Source organism: Mesoplodon mirus, assembly GCF_964341445.2.
Source record: "Mesoplodon mirus genome assembly, chromosome: 2".
NCBI classification, from domain to species: domain Eukaryota; kingdom Metazoa; phylum Chordata; class Mammalia; order Artiodactyla; family Ziphiidae; genus Mesoplodon; species Mesoplodon mirus.
The window spans coordinates 56217615-56235724 of NC_138977.1; the positions used below are offsets into that span (position 1 = coordinate 56217615).

General features: G+C 37.6%; 1 protein-coding gene across 1 annotated transcript in view; it reads right to left on the minus strand.

Moving 5' to 3' along the window:
- Nucleotides 1-17831, minus strand: part of CTNNA3 (catenin alpha 3) — a 1654963-nt gene extending 1637132 nt beyond the window's left edge. Inside the window, exon 1 of the mRNA XM_082639545.1 lies at nt 17751-17831. The gene's annotated coding sequence lies outside the window, so the exon portion shown is untranslated. The remainder of the gene's footprint in view (nt 1-17750) is intronic.
- Between the last annotated feature and the right edge of the window lie 279 nt (nt 17832-18110).

Here is an 18110-nt window from a genome sequence, read left to right on the forward strand (position 1 = left end):
GAATCCAGATCTATTCCACATGTTTCTCATCCTCCTTGGACAAGCCGGCTACCAGAACCATGTTTTTCCCATGGCAACAACAAAAATACAAGGACAATTGGAAACACAGTGCCTCTTAAGATATAAGCTTCGGACTTCCCTGGTGGCTCAGTGGTTGAGAGTCCGCCTGCCGATGCAGGGGACACGGGTTCGTGCCCTGGTCCGGGAGGATCCCACATGCCACGGAGCAGCTGGGCCCGTGAGCCATGGCCGCTGAGCCTGTGCGTCCGGAGCCTGTGCTCTGCAACGGGAGAAGCCACAACAGTGAGAGGCCCGTGTACCACAAAAAAAAAAAAAGATATAAGCTTCAAACTAGTACTCTGCCTCTTCTGCCCACATTTCAATGGGCAAAGCAAGCCACACAACCAAGTCTAACACTAATGGTGCAGGGAAATATACTCTGCCTCTAGTGGGAAGAACTGCAACATCATATGACAAAGGGCCTGGATACAGGGAAAGAAAAGAATGGGGAAAAATAACGCAATCCATTTTATATGAATGATTTCTAAATATATCCTCTCAGTTGGTAGCTTTCATTTATCTTCTTTTATGCTATTTTTTTCCACAAAGAAGGGTTTTATATTAATATAATTAAATATTTCAGTCTTTTACTTCATTGCTTATGTTTTGGCGGTCTTATTTAAAAAATTATTTCCTACTCTAAGACCATAATAAACATGCTCCTATATTTCTCCCTAAAAGAATGCAATCAAGAGGATCAACAATCAATATGTTTTAACTTAGTATGTGTATAAGTGCAAGATTATATGATATAAACTAAGGCAGCAAAGTTAAACAAGTAATCAAATTTTTTAAAATTACCAAGGATGACTAATTATTACTGGTGAAATTTTGAGCTTGGTCTTTTAAAAATATTAATGGATACAGACTGAACAAGATGAAAAATATGCAAGAATCGTAAAGAATCATAAAACTTGATATTCTTTTGTTAACATATATTTATTGATCTAAGCTATATTTTTAAAACTGCTGAGCACAAGACCACAGGAAAATATATATAGTCTTCTCAGGTCATGACATCTTGGAAAAAGAATAAAGAAACTTTTACAGAACTTAGCTATTATAAAACAATATATGTTATGATGTTGTATTTGTAAAATATATGTATATATGTGCTAATAGTAGGAACTACTTCAATAGTTTGAGGTAAAAAGAAGGTCCTATCTATTAATCTTTCAAATTAAAACCACTTCCCAATTGCCAGACTGGCAGGGAGCCCAGTATCTCTCTTATTCCTCAAATTGTTCAAGAACTCTGGGGGCCTCTTGATCCACATACCTCAGAGAGAGAAAACCAGAGAATTTTATTAGAATACAAGTGGGCCCTGTTGAAGGCTGCTGCTGTTCTGCTCCTGGCACACAGTTTACTCATGAAAACTGATCCCCTGCAGTTCCATGTGACCCTTCCACCTGCTGTGCTCTTGCTTTTGCTGCTGCAAATACAGTGGTCACAGTGATTCTTCAAGAGAGAAGCAGCCTGCTCCCTTAGAGGTATAGCATGGCAGCCACACCTAGAGCTTTTAAGTTCACCAAGCACCAAGCGGATGGGTCAGCAGGGCCTTCTGCCTCCAGTTACACAAGTGCACAAACAGCCTCTCCCAGTGGGCAATGCAGGCTACAACAAGGAGTCCTAGCCTAAGGTCTTTGATGTTTTTTCTTACTAGGTCCTTTTTTAATCGAGACCAGTTCAATGCACAAAAAACTTTCTAATAATAAATGCAAGGAAGGAGTCCAGGTCTTCACTCTTTTCCTCTCTGAAGGTTCCCAGACTCTACAAACTTCTTCCAGTCCTCCCAGTGTTGACCAGCCCTGAAGGTGAAGACTGTAAGGCAACCCTTACAAAACCAGAAAAAGACCCTGCTACATCAGTACCTGAGACACAAAAGGATAACGACCTCATTCATGGTTTCAAACACTGGAGGGGAATTTCTCTTCCCTTATAGTTGCCAGATAAAATACAGAATGACCAGTTAACTTTGCATTTCAGATAAACAATGAATAATTTTCTGGCATATGTCTTATGCCAGAAACATACTTATACTAAAAAAATTATTAATTTGTTTACCTAAAATTCAAACTTGTGTGTCATGTATATTTATTTGCTAAATCTGGCCACTCTACCTTATCTTACTTCAAGAATGGAACAAACTGGGAGGAGGGGGACCTAGAACTCCCTCGTGCCTAAATTTAAAGCAGCCACAGAGCCAGATCCTCACATCCATGTATCTAGACATCCTGTCAGAGACTTGAGGCTGAGAGAGCCAACCAAAAATTCAGCTCTCACCCTGTTACTGCACAGCAGCTGCTTTTTAGATAGCCAGTGATATTTCCTGGCCACCTCCCAGCAATATATTTCTAACTACACTCAGTTGGAAGATTTTAGTTCCCAGAAATGCAACACAGGATAAAAGAGGACAAGGGAAGAATGACATATTGTGCCCTGAGATATTAGAGCCCCAACAGTAGGAGCAGAAACACAAAAAAACACTGGCAGAGGCTATTCTAGAGATTAGGTTTTATGCGCCTCTTTTAGAAAAGTGAATCTGAATTGCTTCAAATTATCTAAGATTAAATTCACGTCCAAGTAGAGGATCAAACAATAGGAATAGGGGAATAGTTGCCCCAAATGAATATATAGCTCCTGTAGCCCAGAAATTCAGCAAGATACTTGCCCTCCACTTTAAGAGTTGAGAGGGAAATTCTGTAATTCCAAAATTGATAATGACAGAGCTCAAAACGGATATAGATGTGTATATATCTCACTTATGACAAACACCAGGACTGAATAAATCTCTTGTCTTTCAAAATAAGTAAATAGAAAAAATCCAAAATTAAAAGACTGTATAACAATAAAAGAGGAAGACAAGGGAAATTATCCTCAAGACGAAAGAAAATATAGAATACACCTACTCTGTGCTCTCAGTGAAATACCCAAACTTAAAAATTCTAGGTAAGAAATGATGGAAATGTTAAGTAAAATGAAAAGAAAGTTGACTGAGGTGAAAGGTCAAGATAAAAAGAGACGTGGCAAAAATTTTTAAGTAAAAGAATTCAGCAAACCCAAAGAGACAATAAAGTAATTAAAACCTGCCCTGAGGAATCATTCCTTTCCTTTGTCATCTGCCTATCAGCAACTTCATCATTCAGAGAGCAAAAGAAACTAAGAATGGAAGGGCTACCCTGGGCTTAATTCTTACCAACAAAGAGGAATGTGTTAGTGAAGTCAAAGTGACAGGAACCTTGGGAAAAATTCAACGTATCACCTTAGAGTTCATTACGGCCAAGGAAGAAAACCAAAAGCAAAGTAAGACAAATACCTTAGGTTGCTTAGCAGTTCAGAGAAAATATAAGAATTTCCCAGAGGCAGAGATTCTAAAATGAAAGACAGGTGAAAAAATAAAACCCACTACTGCAATCACAAATGAGGGGGGAAAAAAATGGGAGACAACATATGCAAATATAACTCAATGTGCTATATACAAGGTACTTTCTAAAGACTGAGATTTTTAAAGGACATACAAAAGAAGACGGAAAAGGGTAAATGTAAGGATGAATACATAAGTGTGGTATTAGCCTATTAGAAGAGTGGACTAAAACTACAATGAACAAAGACTTGTAAAAAACACACAAAACAACACAAAATCTTTTAGGTTTCATGTGAGGGTGGAAGGACAAAAAAGGTACAACCTCCCTCCTCCTATGTTAACAAGGTACAGAGAGGAAGCAAAATGACAATATTCTGAGTTTGCTTTCATATTATCTACTAAGGAACATGGTCTTTAAAATGGAAAAATTGTGCCAACAATCTTGAGAAGAAATTGATAAACCACAGGAGAAAAGATAGTGGAAGAATGTTTAACTGTTTAGATAAATGTCCTTTTCCAGGTGGATTTTAGTACAGCAGGGCTTCTCATTCCCAGCACTATTGACATTTTAGGCTGCATAATTTGTTATGGGGGGCTATCTTGACTTGTAGGATGTTTAGCAGCATCCTTAACTTCTAACCACTAGATGCCAGTATCACCAGCCTCCTCGTAACAATCACAAATGTCCCTAGAGACTGTCAAATGTCTTCTGGGAAGCAAAAGGACTCTAGGTTGAGAACCACGATGTTGCAGAGCACTAAAAATCTGCATATATTATCACAGAATTATTGTTAGCATCTTTGAGTAATCATGGCATTGGGAACTGACAAATGTTATCCCATATATCAAAAAGGTAGGTTCTGAAAATTTGATGTTCATCCGCAGCAAATTTTAATACAGTATCAAAATATTATTAATTGGAAAAGAGAGCAATGATCCTGTGAATTCTGGTATAGTTTTATTAAGAGCCACTCATACTGGGGCTTCCCTGGTGGCTCAGTGGTTGAGAGTCCGTCTGCCGATGCAGGGGACACGGGTTCATGCCCCGGTCCAGGAGGATCCCACATGCCGCGGAGCGCCTGGGCCTGTGAGCCATGGCCGCTGAGCCTGCGCGTCCAGAGCCTGTGCTCCGCAGCAGGAGAGGCCACAGCAGTGAGAGGCCCGCGTACCGCAAAAAAAAAAAAAAAAAAAAAATTGTCAGATATTCTTTCATTGGTGTGATTTGAACTGTAACAAGAGAAAAAGTCTTAGGAAGTATACAGAATCCAATTAGATTTCATTTGCCTAGAAGTAGGGGAGATATTAAAAATATTTAACAACTAGCATGACTTAGGTCCCAACCAATCAGTCTAGCCTGGAGCTGGGTCTTGGAAAGCCCCATCTATGCAAGGTGTTCACCCTTTAGTTTCTGGGTCTAGGGGAGGTCTAGAGGGTCCTAGGCAGAGACCAAGTGGAGGAAGGCCACTAGTGAGGGGGAGAGGGAGTACAAAAGCATTTCATATTTTAACAATTTGTATGGCCTTACTGGGGAATATCAGTCCTCACCAAGAGATAGAAACAACATTAAAATAATCCAGAATATCACAGAACAATAAATTGGTGAAATTCAACCAAGTGGCAGCTATGATGAAGAGTAAATTCATACATACTGATGTGGAACAATTCTTTTTTTAATTTTCACCAGAAACTGGTAGCAGTTTCCTTGTGAAAAAAGGACCAGAGGGCTTCCCTGGTGGTGCAGTGGTTGAGAATCTGCCTGCCAATGCAGAGGACATGGGTTTGATCCCTGGTCTGGGAAGATCCCACATGCAGTGGAACAACTAAGTCCGTGCGCCACAGCTACTGGGCCTGTGCTCTAGAACCCATGAACCACAACTAGTGAGCCTGCATGTCACAACTACTGAAGCCCATGCACCTAGAGCCCACACACGGCAACAAGAGAAGCCACCACAATGAGAGGCCTGCGCACCACAACAAAGAGTAGCTCCCGCTCGCCGCAACTAGAGAAAGCCCACACGCAGCAACAAAGACCCAATGCAGCCAAAAATAAGTAAATAAATAAATAAAGTTAACAACAACAACAAAAAAGAGGACCAGAGAACTGAAGATCTGAGGTCAAGGCAGAAGGAAGATGTATTTTCACTGTATACCCTTTGTGACAAATGCTATGTTTGCTAACACCCCATCCAGCCCTCGCCCACTTTTCCTCCTCTACTAGAGAGACTGGAAAGCTAAGAAACCTGCTCTTCTCAGACTCCCTTGAAGTAGTGGGGCCCAGACTTCACCAACCAACGACAGCTTGGGTGAGATTTTTAAAGGTCACAGGCATCAGATCCTTCTGGGAAAGTTGTGGTAGGACTCTACTGCCGAGTGCAAAAGCCAGGAAAAATGGAAGCTAGTACACTTTTAGGACCATTCCTCAGGTACACTTGGACATTTTTCCTAGCTGCATTGTCTTTGGCTGTTGCTCTGGCTCTCCAGGAGAATCTATGGGCTACCAAATATCATTTATGAAACTCTTTCTGCTGGAGCTAGCCAGAGCAGACTCTTTGTTGCAATCAAGAACCCTAGCTAATGGGAAGCAGCCACATAGCACAGGGAGATCACCTAGAGGGGTGGGATAGGGAGGGTGGGAGGGAGATGCAAGAAGGAGGGGATATGGGGATATATGTATACATATAGCTGATTCACTTTGTTATAAAGCAGAAACTAACACACCATTGTAAAGCAATTATACTCCAATAAAGATGTTAAAAATAAAAAAAGAACCCTAGCTAAGGCACCCTTTGCTAAAATAAAAAATAAAAATAAATGTACATATATAAGTTTTTCAGTTTAAAAAATTAAGTTTTATCAAAATGTTTTAAAAATAAAATTATGTGGGCTGGATGGTGGTACAGTTCAGGGAGACACACTTAACTGAAGAAGCAAATCCAAATGAGCGAGCCCGAAGATCTGGGTCCCCAAATCCCCACTGAATATCAGCTATGTCTCAACCACCAGAGGCCATCTTAGAAATGCAAATGTGGACTCAAATCAATGGCTCCCCTTCTTACAAATAACAGCCAATTTTAAAAATATGATGGAAGGAAAGATACCAAAATATGATGGTACCAAAGATACTTGTGTAAAATGTATAAAATACTTGTGTAAAGACAGCTTTAAAACTCTACTGAAGGGCTTCCCTGGTGGCGCAGTGGTTGAGAGTCCGCCTGCCGATGCAGGGGACACGGGTTCGTGCCCCGATCCCGGAAGATCCCACATGCCGCGGAGCGGCTGGGCCCGCGAGCCATGGCCGCGGAGCCTGTGTGTCCGGAGCCTGTGCTCCGCAACGGGAGAGGCCACAGCAGTGAGAGGCCCGCATACAGCAAAAAAAAAAAACTCTACTGAAGGATGTCAAAAAAGAATTGAGTAAACAAAATGATGATGTATAGGTAGATTAAACATTAAAAAGGCATTATTTCTCCCTAAATTAAAATATTCACAGGCTATTATAATAATTTTATAAAATGTTACACTAAAATTCATCTGGAAATAAACATTATGTAATTACATGTAGGAAAATCCTGAAGGGGCAGAAAAGAATAAGGAGAAAGATTAATCCTTCCAGGTATTAAAACATGTTATAAAATAAAGTTATTTTAAAAGTAGGGAATGCATCAGCAAGGTAGCAGGATACAAGATTAGTATACTGAAATCTGTTGCATTTCCTTACACTAACAATGAAAAAAAATCCCATTTAAAATCACATCAGAAAAATAAAATACCTAGGAATAAACTTAAAGGAGATGAAAGACCTATAAGCTGAAAACTATAAAACATTGACAAAGGAAATTGAAGGCGATTCAAAGAAATGGAAAGATATTCCAAGCTCTTGGATTGGAAGAATTAATATTATTAAAATGGTCATACTATCCAAAGCAACCTACACAGTTAATGCAATCCCTATCAAATTGCACATGTCATTTTTCATAGAACTATAACAAATAATCCTCCAATATATATGGAACTACAAAAGATCCAGAATTGCCAAAGCAATCCTGAGGAAAAAGAACAAAGCTGGAGGCATAACCAGATTTTAGACTATACTACAAAGCTACAGTAATCAAAACAGTGTGGTACTGGCACAAAACATATAGACATATAGATCAATGGAACAGAATAGAGAGCCTACAAATAAACCCATGCACCTACTGTCAATTAATCTACAACAAAGGAGGCAAGAATATACAATGGAAAAAAGACAGTCTCTTCAACAAGTGCTGGGTGTGGGGAAAGCTGGACAGCTACATGTAAATTAATGAAATTAGAAAACTCCCTCACACCATATACAAAAACAAACTAAAAATGGTTTAAAGACCTAAATATAAGAAATGACACCATAAAACTCCTAAAAGAGAACATAGGCAAAACATTCTCAGACATAAATTATAGCAATATTTTCTTAGATCAGTCTCCCAAGGCAAAAGAAATAAAAGCAAAAATAAACACATGGGGCCTATTCAAACTTCAAAGCTTTTGCACAGCAAAGGAAACCATCAACAAAACGAAAAGACAACCTACAAAATGGGAGGAAATACTTGCAAACAATGTGACCAACAAGGAGTTAATATCCAAAATATACAAAGAGTTCATACAACTCAATATCAAAAAAATAAATAACCCAATCAAAAAATGGGCAGAAGATCTAAGTACACATTTTTCCAAAGAAGAGAGAGATGGCCAACAGGCACATGAAAAGATGATCAACATTGTTACTTATTAGAGAAATGCAAATCAAAAGCACAATGAGGTATCACCTCACAACACTCAGAATGACCATCATTTAAAAATCTACAAATACATGCTGGAGAGGTTGTGGAGAAAAGAGAACTCTCCTATACTGTTGGTGGGAACATAAATCGGTGCAGCCACTATGAAAAACAGTATGGAAGTTCCTCAAAAAACTGATACTAGAGTTACCATATGATCCAGCAATCACACTTCTGGGTATATGTCAAGAAAAAAAATGAAAACTCTAATTCAAAAACATACATGCACCCCAATGTTCATGGCAGCATTATTTACAGTAGCCAAGACATGGAAATAACCCAAGTGCCCATCAACAGATGATTGGTTTGAGAAGATGTTGTATAGATACACAATGGAATATGACTCAGCCATATAAAAGAATGAAATACTACCATTTTCAGCAACATGGATGCACCGAGAGAACATTACACTTAGTGAAGTAAGTCAGACAAAGACAAATACTATATGATATCACTCATATGTGAATCTAAAATGAATAATACAAATGAATTTATATATAAGACAAAAACAGACTCACAGACATAGAAAACAAACTTATGGTTACCAAAGGGGACAGGGAGGGAGAGAAGGACAAATAAGGAGTATGGGATTAACAGATACAAACTACAATACATAAAATAAATAAGCAACAAGGATTTACTGTGTAGCACAGGAAATTATATTGAATATCTTATAATAACCTATAATGGAATACAATCTGAAAAAGGAAATAACTGAATCACTTTGCTATATACCTGAAACTAACACAATATTGTAAGTCAACTATCTTCAATTTAAAAAAAAATGTTTTAGAATAAATAAATAAGAACAGAAAAGGGGGGAAAAAAGTAGGGACTGCAGAAAAATTAGATAAAAATATTACCAGAACAAACTTATGGTTACCAAAGGGGAAAAGCAGGGTGGGATGAATGAGGAGTTTGGGATTAACATATACACACTACTATATATAAAATAGATAACCAACAAGGACCTACTGTATAGCCTAGGGGACTCTAGTCAATATTCTGTGATAACCCATATGAGAAAAGAATCTGAAAAAGAATGAATATATATATATGTATATATATATATAGGTATAACTGAATCACTTTGCTGTACACCTGAAACTAACATAACATTGTAAATCAACTACACTTGATATAAAATAAAAATTTTTTTAAAAGAGTATTACAGAACAGGAAGAAGAGTGAAACACAGACTCTAATATAAATTTAGCTTATGATAAAGATGGCATTTTAAATTAGCAGGAAAGAGGACTTCCCTGGTGGCCCTGTGGCTAAGACTCTGTGCTCCCAATGCAGGGGGCCTGGGTTTGATTCCTGGTCAGGGAAGTAGATCCCACATGCCACAACTAAGAGTTCACATGCCGCAACTAAAGGTCCCACATGCCACAACTAAAAAGAGATCCTGCATGCTGCAACTAAAGATCCCACATGCCACGCCACAACTAAAAAAAAAAAAAAAAAATAGTATCCCACATGCCACAACTAAGACCTGGTACAGACAAATAAATAAAAATATATTTTTTAAATTAAAAATAAATTAGCAGGAAAAAGAGTGACTGAAATAAATCATATTAGACCAACTAAATAAATATTTAGATGAAAAATTAAAATACAGCTGACTCCCAGCCTCACTCATTTGCTCAAAATCAATTCCAGATGTAGCAAAGACTTTTAAATTCTGAAAGAAAGTATGAGTGAGTTTATATATAATACATTTATGTGTAATAATTGAAGTAGAAATTCCTTTCTAACCAAACACAAAATCCAGAAACCATAAAGGAAGAAGTTTTAAAAATTGAACACAAAAATATTTTATTTTATGTATGATTTAAAAATAAAACATAAAAGTAAAAAAAAAAAGCCAACAAATTGGGAGAAAATACTTGCAACACATTAAACAGACAGAAAGCTAGTTTGCTTAATTTACTATGAGGGAATAAAGAGAAAAAATGAGTACTGGAGCTCCTTGCCAGGGCAATCACACAAGAAAAAATATAAAAGGCATCAGATTTGGAAAGGAAGAAGTAAAACTGTCTCTATTTGCAAATGACATGATTTTATATACAGAAAATCTTAAAGATCCTACTGGAAAACTGTTAAATCTAATCAATGGATTTCAAAAAGTTGCAGGATACAAAATTAACATACAAAAATCAGTAGCGGGCTTCCCTGGTGGTGCAGTGGTTGAGAGTTCGCCTGCCGATGCAGGGGACACGGGTTCGTGCCCCGGTCCGGGAAGATCCCACATGCCGTGGAGCAGCTAGGCCCATGAGCCAGGCTGCTGAGCCTGTGTGTCTGGAGCCTGTGCTCCGCAATGGGAGAGGCCACAACAGTGAGAGGCCTGTGTACCGCAAAAAAAAAAAAATCAGTAGCATTCCTATACACTAGCAACGAATTATCTGAAAAAGAAAGAAAGAACACATTTCCATTTACAATAGCATGAAAAACAATAAAATACTTGAGAATAAACTTAACCAAGAAGGTAAAAGATCACTACTCTGAAAACACTGATGAAAAAAAATGAGGAAGACACAAATAGATGGAAAAGTATCCCATGTACATGGAATGCAAGAATTAATATTGTTAAAATGTAAATCTCTAGACTGACCAAAAACCATCTAAAGATTCAATGCAATTCCTATCAAGATTTCAATGGCATTTTTTCAGAAGTAGAAATAAACAATTCTAAAGTTTATATGGGACCACAAAGGACCCAGAATAGCCAAAGTAATCCTGAGAAAAAAGAACAAAGTGAGAGGCATTACACTTCCTGATTTCAAGCTATACTATAAAGCTATAGTAATTAAAACAGTATGGTACCTGCATAAAAATGACAAAATAGACCAGTGGAACAGAATAGAGAAATCAGAAGTAAATCTAAGCATATGGTCAACTAATATTTGACAAGGAAGCCAAGAATACTAAATAGAGAAGGGTCTCTTCAATAAACAGTGTTAGAAAAAATGGATATTCACATGTAAAAGAACAAAACTAGACCCCTATCTTACACCACTCACAAAAATTAACCTGAAATGGACTAGAGACTTAAATGTAAGGCCTAAAACCGTAAAACTTCTAGAAGAAAACATAGGCAGTAAGCTCTTTGACATCAGTCTTAGTAATATTTTTTTGGATGTGTCCCCTCAGGCAAGGGAAATAAAAGCAAAAATAAACAAATGGGGAACTTCCCTGGTGGCGCAGTGGTTAAGACTCTGTGCTCCCAATGCAGGGGGCCCAGGTTCAATCCCTGGTCAGGGAACTAGATTCCACATGCGTGCTGCAACTAAGAGTTCACATGCCACAACTAAGAAGCCCGTGAGCTGCAACTAAAGAGCTCACGTGCCACAACTAAGACCCAACACAACTAAATAAATAATTAATTTTTAAAATAAACAAGGGCTTCCCTGGTGGTGCAGTGGTTGAGAGTCCGCCTGCCAATGCAGGACACACGGGTTCAAGCCCTGGTCTGGGAAGATCCCACATGCCACGGAGCAGCTGGCCCCGTGAGCCACAATTACTGAGTCTGTGCGTCTGCAGCCTGTGCTCCGCAACAAGAGAGGCCGCGATAGTGAGAGGCCCGCGCACCGCGATGAGGAGTGGCCCCCACTTGCCACAACTAGAGAAAGCCCTCACACAGAAACGAAGACCCAACACAGCCATAAATAAATAAATAAAAATTAAAAAAATAAAATAAACAAATGGAACTACAGTAAACTAAAAAGCTTCTGCACAGCAAAATAAACAATCAACAAAGTGAAAACATAACCTACAAAATGGGAAAAAATACTTGCAAATCATATATTCAATAAGGGGTTAATATCCAAAATAAATAAAGAACTCATTCAACTCAATAGCAAAAAAACAAATAACCCAATTAAAAATGGGCAAAAGACCTAAATACACATTTTTCTGAAGACTATATACAAATGGTCAACAGGTACATAAAAAGATGTTCAACATCACTAGTTGTTAGGGAAATGCAAATCAAAACCACAATGAGATATCACCTCACACCTGCTAGACTGGCCATAATCAAAAAGATAAGAGATAACATGCGTTGGCAAGGATGTAGAGAAAAGGGAACCCTGTGAACTGTCTTGGTGAGATTGTAAACTAGTACAGCCACTGCAGAAAACAGTATGGAGGTTCCATAAAAAATTATAAACAGAACTACCATATAATCCAGCAATTCTACTTCTGGGAATACATCCAAAGGAAACTAAACACTAACTCAAAAAGATACCTGCACCCCCATGTTCATAGCGGCACTATTCACAACAGCCACAACATGGAAATAACTTAAGAGTCCCTTGGAAGGTGAATAGATAAAGAAGTTGTGGTCTATTATGTACTGTGTAATGGAATATTATGCAGCCATAAAAAATGAGGAAGTTCTGTCATTTATAACAACAAGAATGGAACTTGAGGGCATTATGCCAGGTGAAATAAGGCAGACAGAGAAAGAAAAATATTGTATGAGCTCATTCATATGTGGAATCTAAAAACAAAACAAAAACTAAACTCATGGAAAAAGAGATCATATTTGTGCTTACCAGAGATGGGGGTGGGTGAAAGGAGAATTGGAGGAAGGTGGTAAAAAAGAAACAAACTTCCAGTTATAAAATACATAACTACTTGGGATGTAATGTACCATATGATTATAGTTAACACTGCTATATGACATGCATGAACGTTATTAAGAGAGTAAATCCTAAGAGTTCTCATCACAAGGAAAAAAATTTGGTTTCTTTTTTTCCCTTTTCTTTTTATTGTATCTATATGAAATGATGGATGCTAACTAAACCTATTGCAATAATCATTTTACAATACAGTTGACCCTAGAACAATGTGGGGAGTAGGAGCACTGACCCTCCCAGCAGTCAAAACTCCACAGATACTTTATAGTCACTGTTCATATCCACGGTTCCTCCATATCTGCAGTTCTACATCCGAAGATTCAACCAACCACAGATCATGTAATACTATAGCATTTACTATTGAAAAAAAATTCACTTCTAAGTGGGCCTGTGCCATTCAACCCATGTTGTTCAAGGGTCAACTGTATATGTAAGTCAAGTTTATTTAGAGAGATACACCTTCCATAGACAGAATGTGGTCTGTCTCAAAAGGCAAGAACAGCCTTGGGAGAAACAACTCCACAGACAGAGTGTGAGCCATCTCAGAAGGCAAGAGGCCCCAAAATATGGGATGGTTAGTTTTTATGGGCTGGGTAATTTTATAAGATAATGAGTGGGAGGATTATTCCAACTATTTTGGGGAAGGCATGGGTATTTCCAGGAATTGGGCTACTGCCCGCTTTTTGAGCTTTTATGGTTAGCCTCAGAACTGTCATGGCGCTGGTGGGTGTGTCATTTAGCATGCTAATGTATGACAATGAGCGTATAATGAGGCTCAAGTTCCAGTGGAAGTCAAATGCTCCACCATCTCGGACCTAGTTGGTTTTAAATAGTTTATGTCATGTCCTGTGGCTATGTCATTCTTTTAAAGGTTGTGCCCTGCCCCCTTCCCTCCTGTTTCACATACAGTAGTAAAATACCATGAAGCCACTGAAAAGAATGAGGTAGGTCTACATGAATTGCTATGCATCTGTCTTAACTAAATGTAACTGTCCTAATTCAGGGAAAATGTGGGGATACAAGATGCAGATCAGTATGTATAGCATTAAGCCCTTTTTTCTTGACCTAAATCAGGGTTCTGTAAATTAGCAAGAAGAGCAGAATGCATGGATATTGCATAGGCAACCAGCAGTGCCTATCACAGATTATTTGATTCTTAAAACTAGGATTCCTTTGGTACCCCATATTGGGGAAATAGGAACTGCTGATTCTAACAGAAAAGCTAATTAATCATGCAAATTTCCATGGAAACATAATCTATGAGCTTCAGCCCTGTACTAAGACAGACCCTGGTACTTCTGGAGAATCACAGAGAGGTAGGTTTTACTTCTCACTCTCTCTTCATCCCTATCCACAAAAACACAAACACTAGAAAGGAAACACCATATGGGCAGGGCTTTAATTTGGTTCACTAGTATCTATCCCCAGAACTAAGAATAATATCTGGTACACAAGTCATCTAGAAAGAGTAAATAATCCAAAGCCAACGTTGGAGTAGAGCCAATGTAGCCCTTTGAGGAATCCTGCCTCTCAGTCATTCTATGTGTTCTCAATGGGCTAACCTAGGGCCTTTTTGCATTGATACTACCTCCAGAAGCCTCATCAACTGAGACCTGGTAATTCATTTATTATCTAGTTAATTGTACATCTCGATCCCAATTCTCTACTCCATATGCCTATAAATAAGGAAGATAAATGCTTGTATGGTCCCTTTCATCTGTTTCAAGTAACAGATTGAGAACTGTTGATCCCATTTTGAATGGTGCTAATACAAAATAGGGTCTAAAGTCTTCAAGTTCCAGTACTTGAAGGTCTTTCTTTGTGCTAAACATTGCCTTCTCCATCAAATCTTTTTCACCGTTAATGGAGGGACCTGGGGCAGCACAAGCATACCAGTTAGGATAATGAAAAGCAGGAAAAAGAGGTGAGGGAGTGGCAGTGACAAATAAATTTGACCTAATTTACAATTTTGCGCATAGGAACTAAGTCACTTCTCAGACCCTGGAAGTTAGTGATTAAATTGGTAGCAGACTACTGGCTGTGTCCCAGACAGCAACAGTGTAGTTAAAAATAGTAATTAAGCATGTGAAAATCAGGTGCAACACTTAATAGTCGTGTTCCTTTTCAAAAATTCTATAGTCTCAATTATCTGTCACTTTCCATTAGGTTTGCAACTTGGCTAAACTCAGGAGTTCCACCCCACAATATCATGTCACTTAAAATCCAGTATCCTAACAAGATTTAGAAAATCATGCTTTTTGAGTCTCTAGACTAACATTCCCATGAGCCAATGATCCATAGATAAACACTATTTTTAAGTCTTCATTACGAAGCACATAGTTTCTCTTCAGGCAATATTGGGCTGCCAACTTCTCTACTTAAGTCTTAATCCCTTCTATTCCAAAGAAAAAATAGAAACATGCAAGCAGAAGTTCAGAGTGAATAAAGAATGGAACTCCCATCTTTCCATACCTATGATATTTCTCTAAATATCACTGTAAAAATAAAATTCTACAATTAAAAATTTTTTAATACAAGCAGAATATATTAAGAATTCACAACCCTCTACCTCACCTCCCATCAAATACTGATGTCTCTACTCTCTCAACTTTGATTTCTGTACCAGCCACTACTTCCAAAAATCTTACTTCAATATATTCTATTTCTACAACCATAATTCCCAAATTCAATACCAATAACAGAATTAAAATTTCATACCTTCCTTAACTCCCACCCTACCCATGCCTTATTCCATTCTCATGTTTCCCTAAGCAGAAAATCCCAAAACTGAAACTCTGCTTTTGCATGTACCATCTATCCTTTTTCTTTCCACTTTGCTGCCTACAGGTTTTCTCCAAATAATTCTAATTTCCACAAAATTTTATTATAAAATATTTGTTCTTCCTAATTCTATTTCTTTGCCACAGTTGGATCATAAAACTCATATAAATCAGAACAACATATAGATGATTCTCTACGAAGGTTATTTATAAATTCTAAAGTCCAAAATAATGTAAGCAGTCAATAATACTGTCTGTCGGTTTCAGGGAGAGATGAAGAATTTTTAACATGTAACTTTATTGATACCTGTGAAAGTCCATAAGTTGAAATTTTGTAAGTAGAGGAGATTCTGTCCTTCCAAATACTAAGTATATTGCTATCTATGTGCCTGATAACTGTGTTTTGCATCTCATGGACACTCAATAAGTATTTCATTTGGGAGATAAGGAATTTTACAAAGCCTTAAAAGAAAAACAGTAAAAACCCATCTTCTTAAAAATCACAATCTTTGCCTTCAACTCTAATGTTCTCTAATCTGACAAGTACACATTTAAGAACAGAGCTTAAAGAAATGACCTTTAAAATAAATAAATAAATACACACACACACACACACACACACACACACACCACAGCACCTAGATGTTCAACAATGATTAAAAAATTATATAGCCATTCACTTGGAAGAATGTTAGACAGCAATCTAAAATAACATCCATGTAGATTAGGTAATATTACACGGAAAATATTTTTGTAAAAGTTAAATGAAAAAGCAAGGTTCCAAATTTTATCTACAGTATTACTGCAATTCATTTTAAAGCTGTACAGAGAAAAAAGACTAAAAGAAAATGCATCAATGAGATTACAGATAATTTTTTTCTGTGCTTTCAAAATTCCTATAATGAGCTCATATTACTTTTATAATGAAAAGAAAATAAGTTTTACTATAAAAATTCCAATATTTTACTCAGTTAAGAAGGAAGGCACAGACCATGTATAGGACACAACAAATAGAAATAGCTGTATATATGCTGTTGGCATTTTGGGCTTCTCCATTTAACAAATGTGTCCTTATGCTACTATTAAGGTAATTCTTTATAGTGGGTAATGAAATTGTAATAGTCCATCCAAATATGCCATTTGAATTTGACTACTGATAATCCACATCTCCAAATCACAATTTTTCTCATATATGCTGACATTTTAGTCTGTCTAAAAAAGCTAGCCACAAACCCAGGACCAAGGCTAATCTGAAATCCTATTTTTCCCACATGTGTGTTTTAAGCAAATCTTTGGATCTCCTGTATCTTCAGATATGTTGCAACTGTCTTTCTCAGTGGTGCATATCCATGACTCAAAACCTCTACAGTTAATGAACCTCCTAGCCTAAATTTCTTCTTGTTTCCATCCGTACTTATTCCTCCCAGTTCTGTCCTCAGTGCAACTGAGAGCAATTGCTCGCAGTCACTCAGACACCATCAGATAGTGACCTTCTCTTTACATTATTACTTCCCACATTCATCTCATACAGTGTGATTTTCATTTGATTATAAATGGTGGTAAAAACAGTTCTGAGAGATTCCTCAATTTCTTAATGTTACTGCCAATTATAAAACAAATATATAAGGCAAATATTAAATTCAAAAATTAAGGCTTTTGCCACTATCTCATTTAAAAAATCTCCCATTTACTGTGAACAAGCTTTGGGTTGAAAGTAAAATTCCTTCAAATATTTTGCCCCAGCCCCATGCCAAAGCACAAGCATCCAGACAACATCTTATCTTTTCCTGCACAGGATCCCAATCGGTTTTTTTATAGCCAGAAACTCTCTGAATGCAAAGCACGACCTTGGCTACTAGCTTCCCCTGGCACTAGCTTGAAAGTTATTTATAACTTTAAACTTAGCGTGAAAGCTTACATTTCTCACCATAACTAGTCAAAACATTCCCGTTTTATATAATAATGTGTTCTTTAATTCAGAAAGAAGCCCTACATTTTAAACCTACAATATATAACTAAGGCAGAGCAATTTCAACGCAGAAACAAAAAAGCACTGAAGTCCAGCTCCTCTTTTTACAAACTTGACTCTTACCTTTCTGTTGCTTCCTATAAAGTAAATGTGTTTAAAATTCAGCTCTTGTAGGAAATTTTCCAAAAAGAGTTTGGGGCAGAAAAATAAAGACGACTTCTTGGTTAGTCACAGAGTTACAGAGTACCAAATTGAGAGGCAGTGACAGTGGGGCAGTCACTTCAGCTGAGCGTCATTCACCCAGGATGAGAAAGAAGGGGGAGGTTACAAACCAGGGTGGGTGGTATCTAATCCTGAACTGCTAGTCACTGACCTCACTGACAACTTGTTACTGAAAATACTTTGTTGAAAAAGGCCAGACACATACTTCGCCTAGAGATCTACAAACAAAGCTGTCAGGAAGCTCTAAATAAGTTAGATCTG